Source organism: Rutidosis leptorrhynchoides, chromosome 10, assembly GCF_046630445.1.
Source record: "Rutidosis leptorrhynchoides isolate AG116_Rl617_1_P2 chromosome 10, CSIRO_AGI_Rlap_v1, whole genome shotgun sequence".
NCBI classification, from domain to species: Eukaryota; Viridiplantae; Streptophyta; class Magnoliopsida; order Asterales; family Asteraceae; genus Rutidosis; species Rutidosis leptorrhynchoides.
Genome location: NC_092342.1, coordinates 247,012,069 through 247,033,798, shown reverse-complemented (window position 1 = coordinate 247,033,798; position 21,730 = coordinate 247,012,069). Strand labels below are relative to the sequence as shown.

The 21,730-nt window shown below is 33.5% G+C and overlaps 1 pseudogene; it reads left to right on the top strand.

Moving 5' to 3' along the window:
- LOC139873605 (probable alpha,alpha-trehalose-phosphate synthase [UDP-forming] 7) overlaps positions 1 to 20,011 on the top strand; it is a 91,519-nt pseudogene extending 71,508 nt beyond the window's left edge.
- Positions 20,012 to 21,730: the final 1,719 nt, after the last annotated feature.

Sequence of the window (21,730 nt, the reverse complement as noted above, 5' to 3'; positions counted from 1 at the left end):
CTGCATTCAAGAAACTTTTTTCGTTGTAACATATTTGTATTGTAAACCATTATGTAATGGTCGTGTGTAAACAGGATATTATAGGTTATCATTATTTGATAATCTACGTAAAGCTTTTTAAACCTTTATTGATGAAATAAAGGTTATGGTTTGTTTTAAAATGAAAGCAGTCTTTGAAAAACGTCTCATATAGAGGTCAAAACCTCGCAACGAAATCAATTAATATGGAACGTTTTTAATCAATAAGAACGGGACATTTCAGTTGGTATCCGAGCGTTGGTCTTAGAGAACCATAATTTTGCATTAGTGTGTCTTATCGAGTTTGTTAGGATGCATTAGTGAGTCTGGACTTCGACCGTGTTTACTTGAAAAATGATTGCTTAACAAATTTTGTTGGAAACTATATATTTTTAACATGTGAATATTATGTGATATATTAATCTCTTAACGCGTTTGATATTATGTGATAGATGTCTACCTCTAGAACAAGTCCCATTGACTCACCTAATAATAATGAAGAGTCAAATGTAAATTGAAATGATTCGTGGACTGATTCACAAGTTCCCGAAGAGGAACCGGAAGAAGAGTCGGAACCGGAAGAAGAATCGGAACCGGAAGAAGAATCGGAACCGGATGAAGAAATAGAACCGGTGGGGGAAATAATAAAACGGTTAAGTAAAAGAAAATCCTCAACCAACCGACCAAGGTTAATTATGGTCAATGGTGTTTCCGCCAAGGAAGCAAAATATTAGGAGGATTACCAATTCTCCGATGAATCGGATTCCGACGAGAATTCCGATGATGTTATAGAAATTACCCCAACTGAATTTAAAAAGGCAAAAGAAACTAATAAGGGAAAGGGCATAAAAATAGAGAAATCTAATTCCAACCCCGATGAACTTTATATGTATCGTCAACCCCCGAAGTCCTTAAGTTGTAACAATGACCCGGGAACCTCTAAACCACCAGGTTTTTCTAAACCAATGTGGAAAACGACGGCTCGTATTAGGGGAACATCATATATCCCTAGAAACTTGGCAAAACGAACCAAAATCGAAGAAGAAGAAACAAGCGAGTCGGAATAAGATAGTTGTATTCGTGTGGTGTAATATATGTAATATAGTGTGCTTATGCTTTATGATATATGTAAAAATTGCTTGTATTAATAAGTATTTTTTTATGAGTCTAACTCTTGTCTATTTTACAGTATAAAAACACAAAATGGATAGACAACCTAATATTTTAAGAGACCTACCCGGAGACATGATTGATGAAATCTTGTCTAGAGTCGGTCAGAATTCTTCGGCACAACTATTTAAGGCGAGATCAGTTTGTAAGACATTCGAAGAACGTTCCAAGAATGCCTTGGTTTATAAAAGGCTTTCGTTCGAAAAATGGGGGATATCACATTGGGAAATCCATAAGTTACGATGTGTTTACTTTGACGTATATATTGCAGGGAACCCAAATGCTATTTTACGCAATGGGTTAAGTAATTATTTTGACTCAATATATCCGAATATTGGACTTCGTGATTTAGAAAAAGCGGCTAACATGCAACATAAAGAAGCATGTTATGCTTACGGATTAGTAATGTTCGCATCTCACCAAAGTGAGAACAAGAACATCGGGCTACAACTATTAAACAAAACGTTCCCACAAGTGACGGAGTCGGTAATTGGGGTAAGAAATGAGGTTTTTAGATTGTTACAGGACTGTTGGACATTACGTAACCCTCGTCCCTTTGACGACGTTACAACACGCTGTCTTATCAACGGCCATAACGGTTATGTTCCACAAGACCAAGGATGGGAAGTAATCCTAGTAAAACCAGAATGCATGACTTATTTCTGGACGTATGAATTACGTGTCTTTATTGCCTTTGCTGAACGACTTGTGTACTAGCTAGAATTATCTTCACAACCATCTTCTATCAAATTTATTGTGTGCTATATTTCATGCTATATGTAAAATAAGCGGTATTGTAAGTTTGTAAAATATTGTGTAAAAGTTTGAACGCGAAATATTATTATAATCAGTTTTTCATATAGAATTGTAGTAGTTGAATTGCATATTAGCTACTAAGTATGAACTTAACGGGTATGTACTACCCGAATTTAAACTTATAAAACGCTAATATGAAGAAAAAGCTTTTATAAATGAGTTCATATTATGCTACGAAATACTATTAACTACTCTTAATATTCTGTATGATTAACTTGTTCCATTTGACTATTTTGAAGGAAATGGCACCGACTACTCGACACACCGTGAATATGAATGAAGAGGAATTTCGTACTTTTCTAGCTTCAAACATAGCCGCAGTACAGGCTGCGCTACATACCAACAATAACCTTGGATCTAGCAGTACAGGAAATCGTGTAGGATGCACCTACAAAGAATTCACTGCCTGCAAACCGTTGGAATTTGATGGAACCGAAGGACCGATCGGATTGAAACGGTGGACCGAGAAGGTCGAATTGGTGTTTGCCATAAGTAAGTGTACTGAAGAGGACAAAGTGAAGTACGCTACACATACCTTCACAGGTTCTGCATTAACATGGTGGAATACCTATCTAGAGCAAGTGGGACAAGACGATGCGTACGCACTACCGTGGTCAGCATTCAAGCACTTGATGAACGAGAAGTACCGTCCCAGAACCGAGGTCAATAAGCTCAAGACAGAACTTAGAGGGTTACGAACCCAAGGATTTGATATTACCACGTACGAAATACGATTCACAGAATTGTGCCTATTGTGTCCGGGAGCGTTCGAAGATGAGGAAGAGAAGATCGACGCGTTTGTGAAAGGATTACCGAAAAGAATCCAAGAAGATATAAGTTCACACGAGCCCGCCTCCATACAACAGGCATGTAGAATGGCTCACAAACTAGTGAACCAGATTGAGGAAAGAATTAAAGAACAGACGGCTGAAGAGGCCAATGTGAAGCAAGTCAAAAGAAAGTGGGAGGAAAATGGTGATAAGAATCACCAATACAACAACAACAGCAATTACAATAATAATCGCAACAATTATCCCAACAATCGCAACATCAATCGCAACTACAACAAACGGCCCAACAACAACAACAACAACAACAACAGCAACTACAACAATCATCCCAACAACAATAACAACCGCAACAATAACAACAATCAGAAGCAGCTATGCCAAAGGTGTGAAAAGTATCACTCGGGGTTCTGTACCAAATTTTGCAACAAGTGTAAAAGAAATGGTCATAGCGCGGCGAAGTGTGAGGTCTATGGACCAGGGGTTAACAGAACGAAAGGAACAAATGGTGTTGGAACGAGTAATGGCGGAGCAAGTAGTGTCGGAGCAAGTTATGCCAATGTAGTTTGTTATAAATGTGGAAAACTGGGCCACATTATTAGAAATTTCCCGAACCAGGAGAACACGAATGGACAAGGCCGCGGAAGAGTTTTCAATATTAATGCGGCAGAGGCACAGGAAGACCCGGAGCTTGTTACGGGTACGTTTCTTATTGACAATAAATCTTCTTACGTTTTATTTGATTCGGGTGCGGATAGAAGCTATATGAGTAGAGATTTTTGTGCTAAATTAAGTTGTCCATTGACGCCGTTGGATAGTAAATTTTTACTCGAATTAGCAAACGGTAAATTAATTTCAGCAGATAATATATGCCGGAATCGAGAAATTAAACTGGGTAGCGAAATATTTAAGATTGATTTGATACCAGTAGAGTTAGGGAGTTTTGATGTAATAGTTGGCATGGACTGGCTGAAGAAGGTGAAAGCAGAGATCGTATGTTATAAAAATGCAATTCGCATTGTACGAGAAGAAGAAGAACCCTTAATGGTGTACGGAGAAAAGGGCAACATGAAGCTACATCTTATTAGTAATTTGAAGGCACAAAAACTAATAAGAAAAGGTTGCTATGCTGTTCTAGCAAACGTCGAGAAAGTACAAACTGAAGAAAAGAGCATCAATGATGTTCCCGTCGCAAAAGAATTTCCCGATGTATTTCCGAAAGAATTACCGAGACTACCTCCACATCGATCTGTTGAATTTCAAATAGATCTTGTACCAGGAGCTGCACCAATAGCTCGTGCTCCTTATAGACTCGCACCCAGCGAGATGAAAGAACTGCAAAGCTAACTGCAAGAACTATTAGAACGTGGTTTCATTCGACCAAGCACATCACCATGGGGAGCTCCTGTTTTGTTTGTTAAGAAGAAGGATGGTACATTTAGGTTGTGTATTGACTACAGAGAGTTGAACAAACTTACTATCAAAAACTGTTATCCACTGCCGAGAATTGACGACTTATTTGATCAACTACAAGGCTCGTCGGTTTATTCGAAGATCAATTTACGTTCTGGATATCATCAAATGCGAGTGAAGGAGGATGATATTCCAAAAACTGCTTTTAGGACGCGTTATAGTCATTACGAGTTTATAGTTATGCCGTTTGGATTGACTAACGCACCAGCTGTATTCATGGACCTTATGAACCGAGTGTGTGGGCCATATCTTGACAAGTTTGTCATTGTTTTCATCGATGACATACTTATTTACTCAAAGAATGATCAAGAGCACGAAGAACATTTGAGAAAAGTGCTAGAAGTATTGAGGAAAGAAAAACTGTACGCTAAGTTTTCAAAGTGTGCATTTTGGTTGGAAGAAGTTCAATTCCTCGGTCACATAGTGAACAAAGAAGGTATCCAGGTGGACCCGGCAAAGATCGAAACCGTTGAAAAGTGGGAAACCCCAAAAACTCAGAAGCATATACGTCAATTTTTAGGATTGGCTGGTTACTACAGAAGATTCATCCAAGATTTCTCCAAAATAGCAAAACCCTTGACTGCATTAACGCATAAAGGGAAGAAATTTGAATGGAATGATGAACAAGAGAAATCGTTTCAGTTATTGAAGAAAAAGCTAACTACGGCACCTATATTATCATTGCCTGAAGGGAATGATGATTTTGTGATTTATTGTGATGCATCAAAGCAAGGTCTCGGTTGTGTATTAATGCAATGAACGAAGGTGATTGCTTATGCGTCTAGACAATTGAAGATTCACGAACAAAATTATACGACGCATGATTTGGAATTAGGCGCGGCTGTTTTTGCATTAAAGACTTGGAGGCACTACTTATATGGGGTCAAAAGTATTATATATACCGACCACAAAAGTCTTCAACACATATTTAATCAGAAACAACTGAATATGAGGCAGCGTAGGTGGATTGAATTATTGAATGATTACGACTTTGAGATTCGTTACCACCCGGGAAAGGCAAATGTGGTAGCCGAGGCCTTGAGCAGGAAGGACAGAGAACCCATTCGAGTAAAATCTATGAATATAATGATTCATAATAACCTTACTACTCAAATAAAGGAGGCGCAACAAGGAGTTTTAAAAGAGGGAAATTTAAAGGATGAAATACCCAAAGGATAGGAGAAGCATCTTAATATTCGGGAAGACGGAACCCGGTATAGGGCTGAAAGGATTTGGGTACCAAAATTTGGAGATATGAGAGAAATGGTACTTAGAGAAGCTCATAAAACCAGATACTCAATACATCCTGGAACGGGGAAGATGTACAAGGATCTCAAGAAACATTTTTGGTGGCCGGGTATGAAAGCCGATATTGCTAAATACGTAGGAGAATGTTTGACGTGTTCTAAGGTCAAAGCTGAGCATCAGAAACCATCAGGGCTACTTCAACAACCCGAAATCCCGGAATGGAAATGGGAAAATATTACCATGGATTTCATCACTAAATTGCCAAGGACTGCAAGTGGTTTTGATACTATTTGGGTAATAGTTGATCGTCTCACCAAATCAGCACACTTCCTGCCAATAAGAGAAGATGACAAGATGGAGAAGTTAGCACAACTGTATTTGAAGGAAGTCGTCTCCAGACATGGAATACCAATCTCTATTATCTCTGATAGGGATGACAGATTTATTTCAAGATTCTGGCAGACATTACAGCAAGCATTAGGAACTCGTCTAGACATGAGTACTGCCTATCATCCACAAACTGATGGGCAGAGCGAAAGGACGATACAAACGCTTGAAGACATGCTACGAACATGTGTTATTGATTTCGGAAACAGATGGGATCGACATCTACCGTTAGCAGAATTTTCCTACAACAACAGCTACCATTCAAGCATTGAGATGGCACCGTTTGAAGCACTTTATGGTAGAAAGTGCAGGTCTCCAATTTGTTGGAGTGAAGTGGGGGATAGACAGATTACGATTCCGGAGATAATACAAGAAACTACCGAGAAGATCATCCAAATTCAACAAAGATTGAAAACCGCCCAGAGTCGACAAAAGAGCTACGCGGACAGTAAAAGAAAAGATATAGAGTTTGAAATTGGAGAAATGGTCATGCTTAAGGTTTCACCTTGGAAAGGCGTTGTTCGATTTGGTAAACGGGGGAAACTAAATCCAAGGTACATTGGACCATTCAAGATTATAGATCGTGTCGGACCAGTAGCTTACCAACTGGAGCTACCTCAACAACTCGCGGCTGTACATAACACTTTCCACGTCTAAAATTTGAAGAAATGTTTTGCTAAAGAAGATCTCACTATTCCGTTGGACGAAATCCAAATCAATGAAAAACTTCAATTCATTGAAGAACCCGTTGAAATAATGGATCGTGAGGTTAAGAGACTTAAACAAAACAAGATACCGATTGTTAAGGTTCGATGGAATGCTCGTAGAGGACCCGAGTTCACCTGGGAGCGTGAAGATCAGATGAAGAAGAAATACCCGCATTTATTTCCAGAAGATACGTCAACACCTCCAACTGCTTAAAATTTCGGGACGAAATTTATTTAACGGGTAGATACTGTAGTGACCCGAACTTTTCCATGTTTATATATATTAATTGAGATTGATATTTACATGATTAAATGTTTCCAACATGTTAAGCAATCAAACTTGTTAAGACTTGATTAATTGAAATAGGTTTCATATAGACAATTGACCACCCAAGTTGACCGGTGATTCACGAACGTTAAAACTTGTAAAAACTATATGATGACATATATATGGATATATATATAGTTAACATGATACTATGATAAGTAAACATATCATTAAGTATATTAACAATGAACTACATATGTAAAAACAAGACTACTAACTTAATGATTTTTAAACGAGACATATATGTAACGATTATCGTTGTAAAGACATTTAATGTATATATATCATATTAAGAGATATTCATACATGATAATATCATGATAATATAATAATTTAAAATCTCATTTGATATTATAAACATTGGGTTAACAACATTTAACAAGATCGTTAACCTAAAGGTTTCAAAACAACACTTACATGTAACGACTAACGATGACTTAACGACTCAGTTAAAATGTATATACATGTAGTGTTTTAATATGTATTTATACACTTTTGAAAGACTTCAATACACTTATCAAAATACTTCTACTTAACAAAAATGCTTACAATTACATCCTCGTTCAGTTTCATCAACAATTCTACTCGTATGCACCCGTATTCGTACTCGTACAATACACAGCTTTTAGATGTATGTACTATTGGTATATACACTCCAATGATCAGCTCTTACCAGCCCATGTGAGTCACCTAACATATGTGGGAACCATCATTTGGCAACTAGCATGAAATATCTCATAAAATTACAAAAATATGAGTAATCATTCATGACTTATTTACATGAAAACAAAATTACATATCCTTTATATCTAATCCATACACCAACGACCAAAAACACCTACAAACACTTTCATTATTCAATTTTCTTCATCTAATTGATCTCTCTCAAGTTCTATCTTCAAGTTCTAAGTGTTCTTCATAAATTCCAAAAGTTCTAGTTTCATAAAATCAAGAATACTTCCAAGATTGCAAGTTTACTTCGAAGTTTTCTAAATCCATTCCAAGTAATCATCCAAGATCAAGAAACCTTTGTTACTTACAGTAGGTTATCTTTCTAATACAAGGTAATAATCATATTCAAACTTTAATTCAATTTCTATAACTATAACAATCTTATTTCGAGTGGAAATCTTACTTGAAATTGTTTTCGTGTCATGATTCTGCTTCAAGAACTTTCAAGCCATCCAAGGATCCTTTGAAGCTAGAACTATTTTTCTCATTTCCAGTAGTTTTATCCAAGGAAATTGAGGTAGTAATGATGTTCATAACATCATTCGATTCATACATATAAAGCTATCTTATTCGAAGGTTTAAACTTGTAATCACTAGAACATAGTTTAGTTAATTCTAAACTTGTTCCCAAATAAAAGTTAATCCTTCTAACTTGACTTTTAAAATTAACTAAACACATGTTCTATATCTATATGATTTGCTAACTTAATGATTTAAAACCTGGAAACACGAAAAACACCGTAAAATCGGATTTACGCCGTCGTAGTAACACCGCGGGCTGTTTTGGGTTAGTTAATTAAAAACTATGATAAACTTGATTTAAAAGTTGTTATTCTGGGAAAATGATTTTTATTATGAACATGAAACTATATCCAAAAATTATGGTTAAACTCAAAGTGGAAGTACGTTTTCTAAAATGGTCATCTAGACGTCGTTCTTTCGACTGAAATGACTACCTTTACAAAAACGACTTGTAACTTTTTTTTTTAGACTATAAACCTATACTTTTTCTGTTTAGATTCATAAAATAGAGTTCAATATGAAACCATAGCAATTTGATTCACTCAAAACGGATTTAAAATGAAGAAGTTATGGGTAAAACAAAATTGGATAATTTTTCTCATTTTAGCTACGTGAAAATTGGTAACAAATCTATTCCAACCATAACTTAATCAACTTGTATTGTATATTATGTAATCTTGAGATACCATAGACACGTATACAATGTTTCAACCTATCATGTCGACACATCTATATATATTTCGGAACAACCATAGACACTCTATATGTGAATGTTGGAGTTAGCTATACAGGGTTGAGGTTGATTCCAAAATATATATAGTTTGAGTTGTGATCAATACTGAGATACGTATACACTGGGTCGTGGATTGATTCAAGATAATATTTATCGATTTATTTTTGTACATCTAACCGTGGACAACTAGTTGTAGGTTACTAACGAGGACAGCTGACTTAATAAACTTAAAACATCAAAATATATTAAAAGTGTTGTAAATATATTTTGAACATACTTTGATATATATGTATATATTGTTATAGGTTCGTGAATCAACCAGTGGCCAAGTCTTACTTCCCGACGAAGTAAAAATCTGTGAAAGTGAGTTATAGTCCCACTTTTAAAATCTAATATTTTTGGGATGAGAATACATGCAGGTTTTATAAATGATTTACAAAATAGACACAAGTACGTGAAACTACATTCTATGGTTGAATTATCGAAATCGAATATGCCCCTTTTTATTAAGTCTGGTAATCTAAGAATTAGGGAACAGACACCCTAATTGACGCGAATCCTAAAGATAGATCTATTAGGCCTAACAAACCCCATCCAAAGTACTGGATGCTTTAGTACTTTGAAATTTATATCATATCCGAAGGGTGTCCCGGAATGATGGGATATTCTTATATATGCATCTTGTTAATGTCGATTACCAGGTATTTACCATATGAATAATTTTTATCTCTATGTATGGGATGTTTATTGAAATATGAAATCTTGTGGTCTATTGTTACGATTTGATATATATAGGTTAAACCTATAACTCACCAACATTTTTTGTTGACGTTTTAAGCATGTTTATTCTCAGGTAATTATTAAGAGCTTCCGCTGTTGCATACTTAAATAAGGACGAGATTTGGAGTCCATGCTTGTATGATATTGTGTAAAAACTGCATTCAAGAAACTTATTTCGTTGTAACATATTTGTATTGTAAACCATTATGTAATGGTCGTGTGTAAACAGGATATTATAGGTTATCATTATTTGATAATCTACGTAAAGCTTTTTAAACCTTTATTGATGAAATAAACGTTATGGTTTGTTTTAAAATGAATGCAGTCTTTGAAAAACGTCTCATATAGAGGTCAAAACCTCGCAACGAAATCAATTAATATGGAACGTTTTTAATCAATAAGAACGGGACATTTCACTATGTTACACGACACTTGTATTCTCTTTGATCTCTAAATATCAAGAAAATATTTCTTGATGATTCGGCCTTTTCCGAGGTATTCTGGTAATTTGACAAGTCAAGATCGTGTCATTACAATTTCCTTCCTAGAACATTAACAATGTTCATTCCGAAATTTATATCTGCGAATTCTGGACCATTACAAGCGGTGCTTAATCGCAAGAAGAAGAAACGAAAGGACAAAGCTCCGAACTAGAAATGGGAGTATAAATCATAGCAAATAGAAGAGAGCATTAACTGTGAATGACAATGATTAGAGAAGAAGCAAGGACTTTGAAATATAAGGGAAGATATAAAACCCAACAACAACCCAAAAATCACAAACCATATATATCAATGCATATAGCAATATAAAGACACGGGAAAACTAAAAACACTATAAAACCAAGAGTATAGTAGAAGTAAATAGATTCTTCCGGAGGTAGATGAAAAAGAAGAGCGACAGATATGAAAGTGATGAGTATATCAAGAATCAGCACTGGATGAAGCATATTGACAAATACTTTAAAATATGAGTTGAGAAGGTGTGAGTTGTAAGAAAACAAATGAGGTGGATTTATAGTGAAATATCCGACAGAGAAATCAAAATGGATTACCGCATTAATTCGAAGAGGATCATAATTTCCTTAATCGCCGAATAATCAAATCCAATATAGATTACAAAGATTTTCTTTTCGGAGATCAATAGTGAATATGTCAAAAGATACGACGAATCACTATTATCTTATTTCATTCATTTACGATAACTTCACTCACACGCTTCGAGTAATCGAATTATTTTATCCATTCTTCTTGAACATGATAAAACTCTATAATCGTTATAATAACATTCTCATTGTTAGTCATGACGACCTCTATCAAATTTCGGGGACGAAATTTCTTTAACGGGTAGGTACTGTGACGACCCGGAAATTTTCGACCAAATTTAAACTTTAATCTTTATATTATTCCGACACGATAAGCAAAGTTTGTTAAGTTAAATCTCAAGAATTTTAAACTGTGTTCATACATTCATTATAACCTCGACCAAATTCCGACGATTCACAAACCGTTATATATAAATAGATATGTATATGTATATATATATTATAACTTGAGAATATTAATAAAGTATTAAACGTATAATACTTTACACGAACGTATTTGTTTCAATATGATTTTCGACGAAATTAAAAAAAATATATTAAATGATTGAATTATCAGAAACATTGAATTATGATTACAAGTCTCTGTTGAGAGGTCCACTATGATTTGAGAAAATCTATTCCTCTTAACGATATTCAGAATAATTTGTAAAGCTATTTGTAAATAAAAACAAAAAGTGTCATTTACGAAAGTTAGACAAAAGTTAGTGGAGAATTGGTTTCCATAATATTCTATTAATCAATTTTCAAACGTACAAAGACGTTTTCAGTTTAAAAAGAACTTTATTATTAAAACGTATATAACTTTTATAAATATCTAGAATCACTTTTGACAACTCATTACTTAACCAGTATAATAAATATAACGATATTTATATTTTATTTCATTAAATATATATAACGATTTAAATTAATATTATATATATTTATACGCGTATTATATATACATAGTTTTTATACTTTTACTATACTTTAACTTTACCTTTACTTTACTTTTACTTTACTTTAACTTTAATAATTCACTTTAATAATTCATACTTTAATAATTCACTTTAATAATTCATACTTTAATAATTCACTTTAATAATTCATACTTTAATAATTCATACTTTAATAATTCATACTTTAATAATTCACTTTAATAATTCAAAAAGCTATTATAAATAGAATTAATAGGTTTCATTATTTCATAGAAACTTGAAAATATATTTCTCTAAACTCTCTCAATCGATTTATATATATATATATATATATATATATATATATATATATATATATATATATATATATATATATTTGCTCTGTATTATTTCAAGATATTATTAGTATACATAAAATATTATGACGGAGTGCTGTCCGAGTGATTTCAAAATAGTTTTTTGAATGAGTCGAAGCTAAGGAAATTATGGGTTATAGCTATGGAGGTTATGGGTATGGTTCATGGGTATGCTCGTAAGGTCAATCTAGTGTTTATCATCTCCGTTGCGTCTACGTACTTTCCTGCAATATTGAATCTCAATATTAATACGTTCGTGAATCCAAGGCCAACCTTGCACTTGTTAAATGACGTTATATGTATTTTACTACGAAATACAGTATTGTGAGTTTCATTTGCTCCCTTTTGAATTGTTTTTGCAATATATATTTTTGGGCTGAGAATACATGCGCTGTTTTATAAATGTTTTACGAAATAGGCACAAGTACTAAAACAAATTCTACGTGGGTTTAAACCAGAAATATACCCTTAGCTTGGTAACATTAAACTACTTGTCTATGTACGGTAGGCGCGAATCCTAAAGATAGATCTATTGGGCCTGACAAACCCCATCCTGACTATGGGATGCTTTAGTACTTCGAAGTTATATTAAACACACCTGATCTGGTGTACTTCAGAGGGTAAAACATGAACTTTAAGGCTTGTTACCGGGTGCCTACAACTTATAGAATACTTTTATACACTTGCGAGTGTACATATATTTATAAACAGAAATCTTGTGGTCTATTAATATATTGAAATGATTGTTATGATAAACCTATGAACTCACCAACCTTTTGGTTGACACTTTAAAGCATGTTTATTCTCAGGTATTAAAGAAATCTTCCGCTGTGCATTAGCTCATTTTAAGGATATTACTTGGAGTCATTCATGGCATATTTTGAAAGACGTTGCATTCGAGTCATTGAGTTCATCAAGATCATTATTAAGCCAATTATAGTTGGATGTATTATGAAATGGTGTGCACGCCGTCAACTTTTGTTGTAAAGAAAGTTTGTCTTTTAAAAACGAATGCAATGTTTGTAAAATGTATCATATAGAGGTCAAATACCTCGCGATGTAATCAACTATTGTGAATCATTTATAATGTATATGAACGGGTCCTTTCACTTTGAATTCAAAACTGTGCCAGATCCATTGGCGTGTTATTACCGAAAGTAACTTTACAATACCTTTCCAAAATTAGCAAATTTTGTCACAGCTCCAGCAAATCAACTTTGACTTTCATTCGAATTAGCCTTATTATAACTTTGATATATAAGTTTGTCACTTGATTTCATCCTAAACAATCATTCGTATCTTGACAATTACCATCAGCGTTTAATCATCTAAAAACACAATTCTCTTGAAACCACCTCGGATTGATAACCGATGATTCAGATATGGCTGCATTAAATGCAGACGAAACAGTAAAATTGTAGATGGCCTGAATGGCCAAGAGTTTGATGATAAAAAATGGAGTGTTGGGAACGCTCGATAGAAAGTTTGGTACTGAAAAACGGAATGAGCAAACCACGAAGGAGACTGCGGACAAATACAAGGACCAAACCCTATATTCAAAGAAATCAGGTAATTCTGGATCCGATGAAATCTTTAGAGAATATCTTGCTCCGAAGTCATGTTAAAACCTTGCGAAAAATTTTTCTTCATCAACCTTCGAACTTAGAAATTCCAAAATATCATCATAAATATCTTCGATATTTCTGAGGATATTTTCATAAATATTCTTGTTCGAAATTATCTACCTCTTCGTGTTTTCTGTATTCCATTATATTGGAAACTTCTGTAAAATCTAAGTATAAACTATGAATGAATTCTGAAGAAGTGTAGGGAATTGAAGCATGAGTTAGTATAATATAATGGCATTTGGCCAATGTAATTATATTACAGTAAGTTATGCTGAGTTTCTAATGAAACGTGATGATGGTTCACAGTAGATCATACCATCATCATGTGTCATGTTACATAACTCTTTCATTCTACTTAATCTCTGAACATATCAAGAAAGTATATTCTTGATAGTTCTATTCTTAGTGATTCTGGTAATTTGACAAATCAAATCGTGCTATTACGTTCTTTCCTGTTTAGAACATTAAGATCATTCGAAACTCCATACTTACGAATTCTGGACCATTACTCGCTTTATTAGAGGTCGAGAGGAGAATAAAAAGAGCTCCAAAATATAAGAGAAAATATAAAGCTCAATAACAACGCGGAGGTTACAAACCATGGATATTAATACGAATAGCAATATAAAGATACGGTAGAATTAAGAATAGTATCACCACAAGATAATAGTGGAAGTAAACAGATTTTTGGTAGAAGATTGAAAAGAAGGATGACAGAAATGATAATTAGGAAAATATCAAGGATTAGAACAGGATTAAGCATTTTTACAACCTTTTGGATGTATGAACTAAGAAAGAAAGTATATGAATGGTGAAAATAATAGAACGAAAAAGGTTTAATTTATAATGGGAATATTAGACAGAGTAATAGAGGCAGATCACTGTATTTAATTATAGAGATCCTAATTTCCTTAATCCCGAAGAATCAGATCTTATTCAGATTTCAAAGATTTTCTTCAAATCCCTTGAATTCGGAATTCAAACGTGACCACGTCAGAAGCTAAGGCGAATCTTTATTCATTCCTTTGTGATAGTTTCACTCATACGCTTCGAGTAATCGAATCATTTTATCCATATTATTCTATGGTAATAATAAAAAAAAATTTATTTTATCAACTCATATTCGTCATGAAGACATTCCTATTGTTAGCCATGACGACCTCACTCAAATTTCAGGACGAAATTTCTTTAACGGGTAGGTACTGTAGTGACCCGGAAAATTTCGACTAATTTTAAGTCAAACTCTCGATAAGAATTAATATCTTTGACACGATAAGCAAAGTCTGTTAGGTTGAGTCTCAAAATTTTTTGAACTGTTTCATATATTCAATTGACCTTCTACTGTTCTCGACGATTCACGAACAACTATTTGTAAATAGATTCATATGTATATATATATATATATATATGTATATATATATATATATATATATATATATATATATATATATATATATATATATATATATATATATATATATATATATATATATATATATATATATATATAATTTGAAGTATTATTTGAAATAATATATGATTAAATTGTTAGAATTAAATATGTAAAATAATATGCGATGTAATGGGAACTATATTTATAAATATATAGATATATATAATTATATATATAAATATTACTTGTAAATATATAAAGTTATACTAAAACTATTTGTTTAAAAATATATAATATATTTGCTTTAGTAATTAAAACTTGCTATTTAAAACTGTTTGCATATAGAAAGTGAATATATTAAAAATAATTGATTTCGAGCCTAATTAGTAAACGTCAGTGACACTCGGTTGACGTTTCGTAAGTTTTAAGATAGATATAATACATGTACATGAAAGATTAAGATAAAAGTTGGACTGTAAATTGATTACGAAGATTTTAGATTTGTTAAAAATATTTTTACATTTTTAAGTTTAAATATTAGTACTCCGTGCATATAAATTGGAACAGAAAATAAATAATTATCGAACCTTTTTGATCAGGTTTCAAACAGTTAATGAGTGAAATAATTAAATATATTTAATCTAAAAATTTAGGATTTTTAGGAACACTTTTATATTTTAACTGTTTAGCAATGGACACGATATAGCAACCCATTAAAAACTGTCGGCAGATAAGTTAGTAATGTGAAAGGCTGCTATACTATTATTACTTTTGAAAACTTTTGAAAGCACGTTCTTTTATTTAGAATATTATATGACATAAAAATATGTGATCATCCACTGCCATAATATTATACATATACAAATAATTAAGAGTCACCCTAATCATAACTCACTTGAAAGACTACTTTCTATTTTAATTACTGATCATATTTTTGTTTTGGTTAACATACCACAAAACAACCATCAAGCCACCTTCACCAAGACCTCCCTCACCACAGTCACGCACGTCCACCACCTTCATCCACAAATTAATCAACTACCCTAAATGTATCTGTTTAGCTTCAACAAAAACCGAACCCACATGGGTTTACTACTTGTCGAACTAAGTTAATACTCGTCTTCTGTGTAACACAACACACACAAACACACGTACGCATGTATACTAGTTTACACCATTTCTCCCCATTACAACTACCTCAACCCCAAATGGGTTTCAAAGACAATCTTTTAAAATGTGCTACTCGTTAAATATCTATTTTCTGTTAAAAGTTCAACCATGAACCACGTACTTACAATAAACCACCAACTTGCCTTCTTATCCTCTTCTTGATTCAGCATATTTCAAAACCTAGCCATACACACATCATGTACCTAACCACCTCACCACCAAAATCACCATCTTCGCTACTGATACAGCTCGAACGTCACTGGTTTAGCCTATTGTTGCCTTCTGATACAAATAAAAAGGGGAGAGAAGCTATACCACATAATTTTTTAAAGGTTTGACAACTTGAAAAGTAAAATTATTACGGCACTTTATTGAACTACATATAGAACTAGTGAGTGTTTATTTTCTTTTTCTTCCTTTTGGTCGACTCATACTAAACCAATAAACCCCACATGATTAATAAAGAAAAAGAAGATGTGATTACTCCTTATAATGATGTGTATTTGGTTGATAATGAATTCGAGTGATGATAGTTTAAGTTTTATAATGATGGTGATGCATGATCATGTTGACAGTGATGTTGAATAGATGATGACGTTTATGTTGTGTTGATAAACCGAAGTGTTTGATTAATAATTGCTGTTACACATTATCTATTATAATCTCAAACGCTAGCGGATCTATTGCAGCCCATCGAACTACCTTTCCAAATATTGGGCCAATAATTGTTATTTGGGCTTAGATAATTACTTGGGCAGAAACTTTATAGTTGTTGGGCCGTGATAATGATAATTCTGGTATTGGGCCGATAACTACTAAGTGGACTAATGAGACACCTTGGGCCGTGAACTTGTTTGTAATCTTGGACGTACCAAATAATTCTTAAGCTGAATGAATTATGTATTGATGGTGGTTAGAGATATTAGGAGAGTAATAATAATATGATTATGTTTAGGACGATGTATGAAGAAGATGGTATGATGGTTATGGAGATAACGGTATTGAGAAGATAATGATAGATGATGACGATTTTAAGATGATGATCATTCTGTTGTTGATGAGGTAGAGTGACATAAACCACGAAAGACATAGATGATGATGATTGTAATAATGATGATGATGATGATCTCGTGATTTGATTTTGATAATGATGATGAGTAATGGGATGATGGATATGAGATGATGATGATCATAGGATGATGATTATGATGGTATGATGGTATGATGTATGATGATGTTATGTTAATGACTAGAAAATTTTACGAAGAAGATCATGAATTGATGTTAAGAAAGATGGTGATGATTGAGTTGTAGAAGATAAAGAAATAGGAAACAGAAAAAGTTGGGTTATATATAATTAATACGGGTATAAATCCAGAAAGATAGAAATGGAGGAGTGGTCTTGGGTGTTGCGGGTGAGCGAGAGGTCTTGGGTTCGAGCCCTGTCTAAGGCGTTTTTTTAGGAAAAGCTAAAAGGTAGTTTGCTCAAGTTTAATATTATTATTATTATTATCATTATTATTATTATTATTATTATTATTATTAATATCATTTTTGTTATTATTATTAAAAGAATCATTATTTTTAAAATTATCATTTTATTAAAATTTTCATTTTCATTAAAATCATAAGTATTATCAAAAGTATCATTTAAAAATTATTAACATTTATATTATTATTATAACTATTATTATTAAAACTACCTTTTTATTTAAAATTTCATTATCATTATTTATATTATATTATTATAACAAATAAATATTTTGTATATAAAAATATACTTATACTAAAATTTTATTAATATTACCTATATTTATATATTAAAAATATCAACATTCCTATTATGAAAATACAAAATAAATACATATATATATAATGCAACTTAAGATATAGGATATATTAGAATTTAATACAAATTATATATAAACTACAACACTAAATATATAACACTATATAATTAATAGATGGAATTATTTGATTTTCATTATATGTTTTAATATGTATAACTAATATAGGTTCGTGAATCCGAGGCCAACCCTACACTTGTTAAATGTCGTCATATGTATTTTTACTACAAAATACAGTATGATGAGTTTATTTGCTCCCTTTTACACTTTATATTTTTGGGACTGAGAATACATGCGCTGTTTTTACAACTGCTTTATTAAATGCTTTTGAAATATATTTTGAACTGCGAATACATGAAATGCTTTTATAAATGTTTGACGAGATAGACACAAGCAAAACATTCTTCGAATGAATTATTATGCAGACAGAAGTTCTGTGGATTATCGTTGAATTATGTGGACATGATAATTGCCACCATTGAATTATGTGGACATGATAATTGCCACCATTGAATTATGTGGACATGATAATTGCCACCAATTGATATGAATGTTATGTATCGAGATAATGATTTTATACACAGGTTATGTGTATGTTATTTTTGTGCACGAGAGATGTGTACGGTTACTAAGATTTATGAAAAATGGTTTCGTACACAAGAAAGGTGTACTGTATTTAAAAGATATCGCATGTACATTACAGGTGGGTATAGGATTCGGGCCCATTTGTACCATGCATGATTTAAATCTTGTGGTCTATCAAAATGATGAATTTTATTGTTTTATGATAAACCTATGAACTCACCAACCTTTTGGTTGACACTTGAAAGCATGTTTATTCTCAGGTATGAAAGAAGCCTTTCGCTGTGCATTTGCTCATATTACATGGAGTGGTTCATGGCATATAGAGGTCCGTTCATCGCAATGGTGCCAGATGTTATTGTATTCGTTCAGGAAAATTTGGACGGGGTAAGACATTATCTGTGATTTCAGGTGGTCACAAGATGTAGAATGGGAAACGTGTGGTCAGAATAGTGATTTTGGATGGATGCAAATGGCTGAGCCCGTGATTAAACTATATACAGAGGCCACGGATGGTTCTTCTATCGAAACCAAGGAGAGTGCGTTAGTGTGGCAGTATCGGGACGCGGACCCCGATTTTGGATTTGCTCAGGCAAAGGAGATGTTAGATCATATTGAGAGTGTTTTGGCAAACGAACCTGTTGCTGTTAAGAGTGGTCAATATATCGTTGAAGTCAAGCCTCAGGTATTTAATGTGACATATTTAACTTACTACATTTCTAGATATTGAAGGTGGCATTTTAGCCATTTGTGAAAAGGGTTGATTTAAGATATATATTTGTTTATATCTAACGGGTCAATTGGGTAAAATCTTCAAACTATGTTTACAGGAAGCTAGTAAAGGTCTGGTAGCAGAGAAAATCTTCACATCAATGGCTGATAAAGGGACACAGGCTGATTTTGTCCTTTGTATTGGTGACGACAGATCTGATGAAGATATGTTTGAGATTATAGGCAATGCAATATCGAGAAACATGCTTTCAGTCACTACTAACGTGTTTGCCTGTACCGTTGGACAAAAGCCTAGTAAGGCCAAATATTACCTTGATGACACAAGTGAAGTCATTCTTATGCTTGAAAATTTAGCTGAAGCCACTTACTCCCCTGTTACATCTGAAGATGAAAATGATTAGGTCACATTCAACTATTTCTCATATATTTTTTTCCCCTCAAGTTACAAATATGTTCCATGGCTGCTAAAAGCATATTATTTTTAGGTTAGGTTAGGTGTAAAGGCTTTTGACTTTCTGAACAGAAGGTCATAGGTTCGAGTCTACTGGTTACTCATTTTAACCTTTTTTTGCTTTTGGTGTCCATTCTTTTCTTCATAAAGATAAAAATATAAGGCTTGAGGGTAATCTAGTGGAAATTTACTAGATTTTGGGGTGGCTGACTTTTGGGTTTCGCAGCATGAGAATAAGTTGGCGTTATGCCGAGGTGTAGTACCTTTTCATCTTGTTTGATCTGCTGTCTCTTTTCTTACGTTTTCAACATTATCCATGTTTGGACATAATCTGTAATTAGGGATTAGTTTTGTAGATTGTGTACCCTTAAATACATATTTCATTTTTATAAGATCAAATTGTCTCGTGTTTCGAAATCCTGACTTTGATTGTGTGTCATCGGTTTATGCACTTAATAAGTTATGGGAAATTAACGCAATGCACGAGCTAATTTTGTTCGATGTTATGAAAAGCGCTTGGATGTACCCACGAATATGTTATATTGTAGTGCCTCCACAAATCGCACGTCATAGAGTACCAATGCATTGTCAACGGAATTAGTAACTGATTAGTTTGTAATTGATGGTAAAGATAAGATATTATTTTACTTAAGTGCAATATTTTGAATGTTTGAGTAATCGGCTGTTAACGCTGCGGTGTCCGTGTGCTAACCGATTGAGGGTGCTTAATGAGCGATCTGCCAACGAACGAGTTAATTAGTTCGACGGTTATAATATAATTTGGCCGTTCAATAAAAAAACGGGTTTAGTAGTCAAAATTTGCCACTTAAAGTGTGAAACTTCTTCATGAAGATATTGACTAAAATTCTCAGGCCAATTTGCCAATGGATTGATACCAGTAAGTTAGTTCTGGTTTGTTTGTACTTCCTTTTAATTCCTTTGCTAGGTGCTGTTGATGGTGTCCATGGTGGTTGTCCGTGGTTCAAGGGTTTACAAAGTGTCTAGTCTTTCCGGTGGCTTTCCGGTGTTGTTTGCAGTGACGGATCTAGGAATATAGTCATGAGTGTCACTAATTAAAAGCTCAGGAAAATTTACACTATCTTCACTCAAAAAGTGTACACTATCCAACGATAAAACTGATTAAAACGCGCTAAAAATTTTCACCGCATCGCGTGTTTCACTAGTAGCCCGTGCTACAAGTGGCAATAAACTAGGTCCGCCCCCTTGGTTGTTTCTGTTTTCTCAGTGACTGTGGTTCTGACCGGGATTTCCCTTGTTCATTTGCGGTAGTTTCCATCTTATGCGTGGTTGAGGACTTGTGGTTTGGGTTGGGTGACTCCATTTACGAGCTCGAAAGCAGTTAGTGGTGGTGTGTTCCGTCTCGTAATTGAATTGGTGAACCACATGCATCAGAATATGATTACAGACTACTCGTCTTTTCGGATAACCTGGAGAAACAAAACCCTTTAAACTTTTAGTCATTCAAATATAGTTCAATGGTTGAGACGTGAACTATTTACTGGAGGTCACGAGTGTTCTACATATATTTATTGACCCGATTAATCTAATTAATATGGATTAAATAAATTGATATTAAGAAGATATATAAAGATGAATAGACATATGAATGAACAAAAGAAAAATAAATATAGATATAAATGTGAATATGACATCATTACACATGAAATTTATGTTTAGTCATACGTTAGACCGTTAGAGGGTTCCAACACCTCGTGATAGCCCATGTCTTTCATGACATCACTGGCATCACTTTTGACAAACCCACATTCATGACTCGTGATGCTGCTCGTGGTTTCAAAGCATACCTATCAAGAATTCTTGTGAAC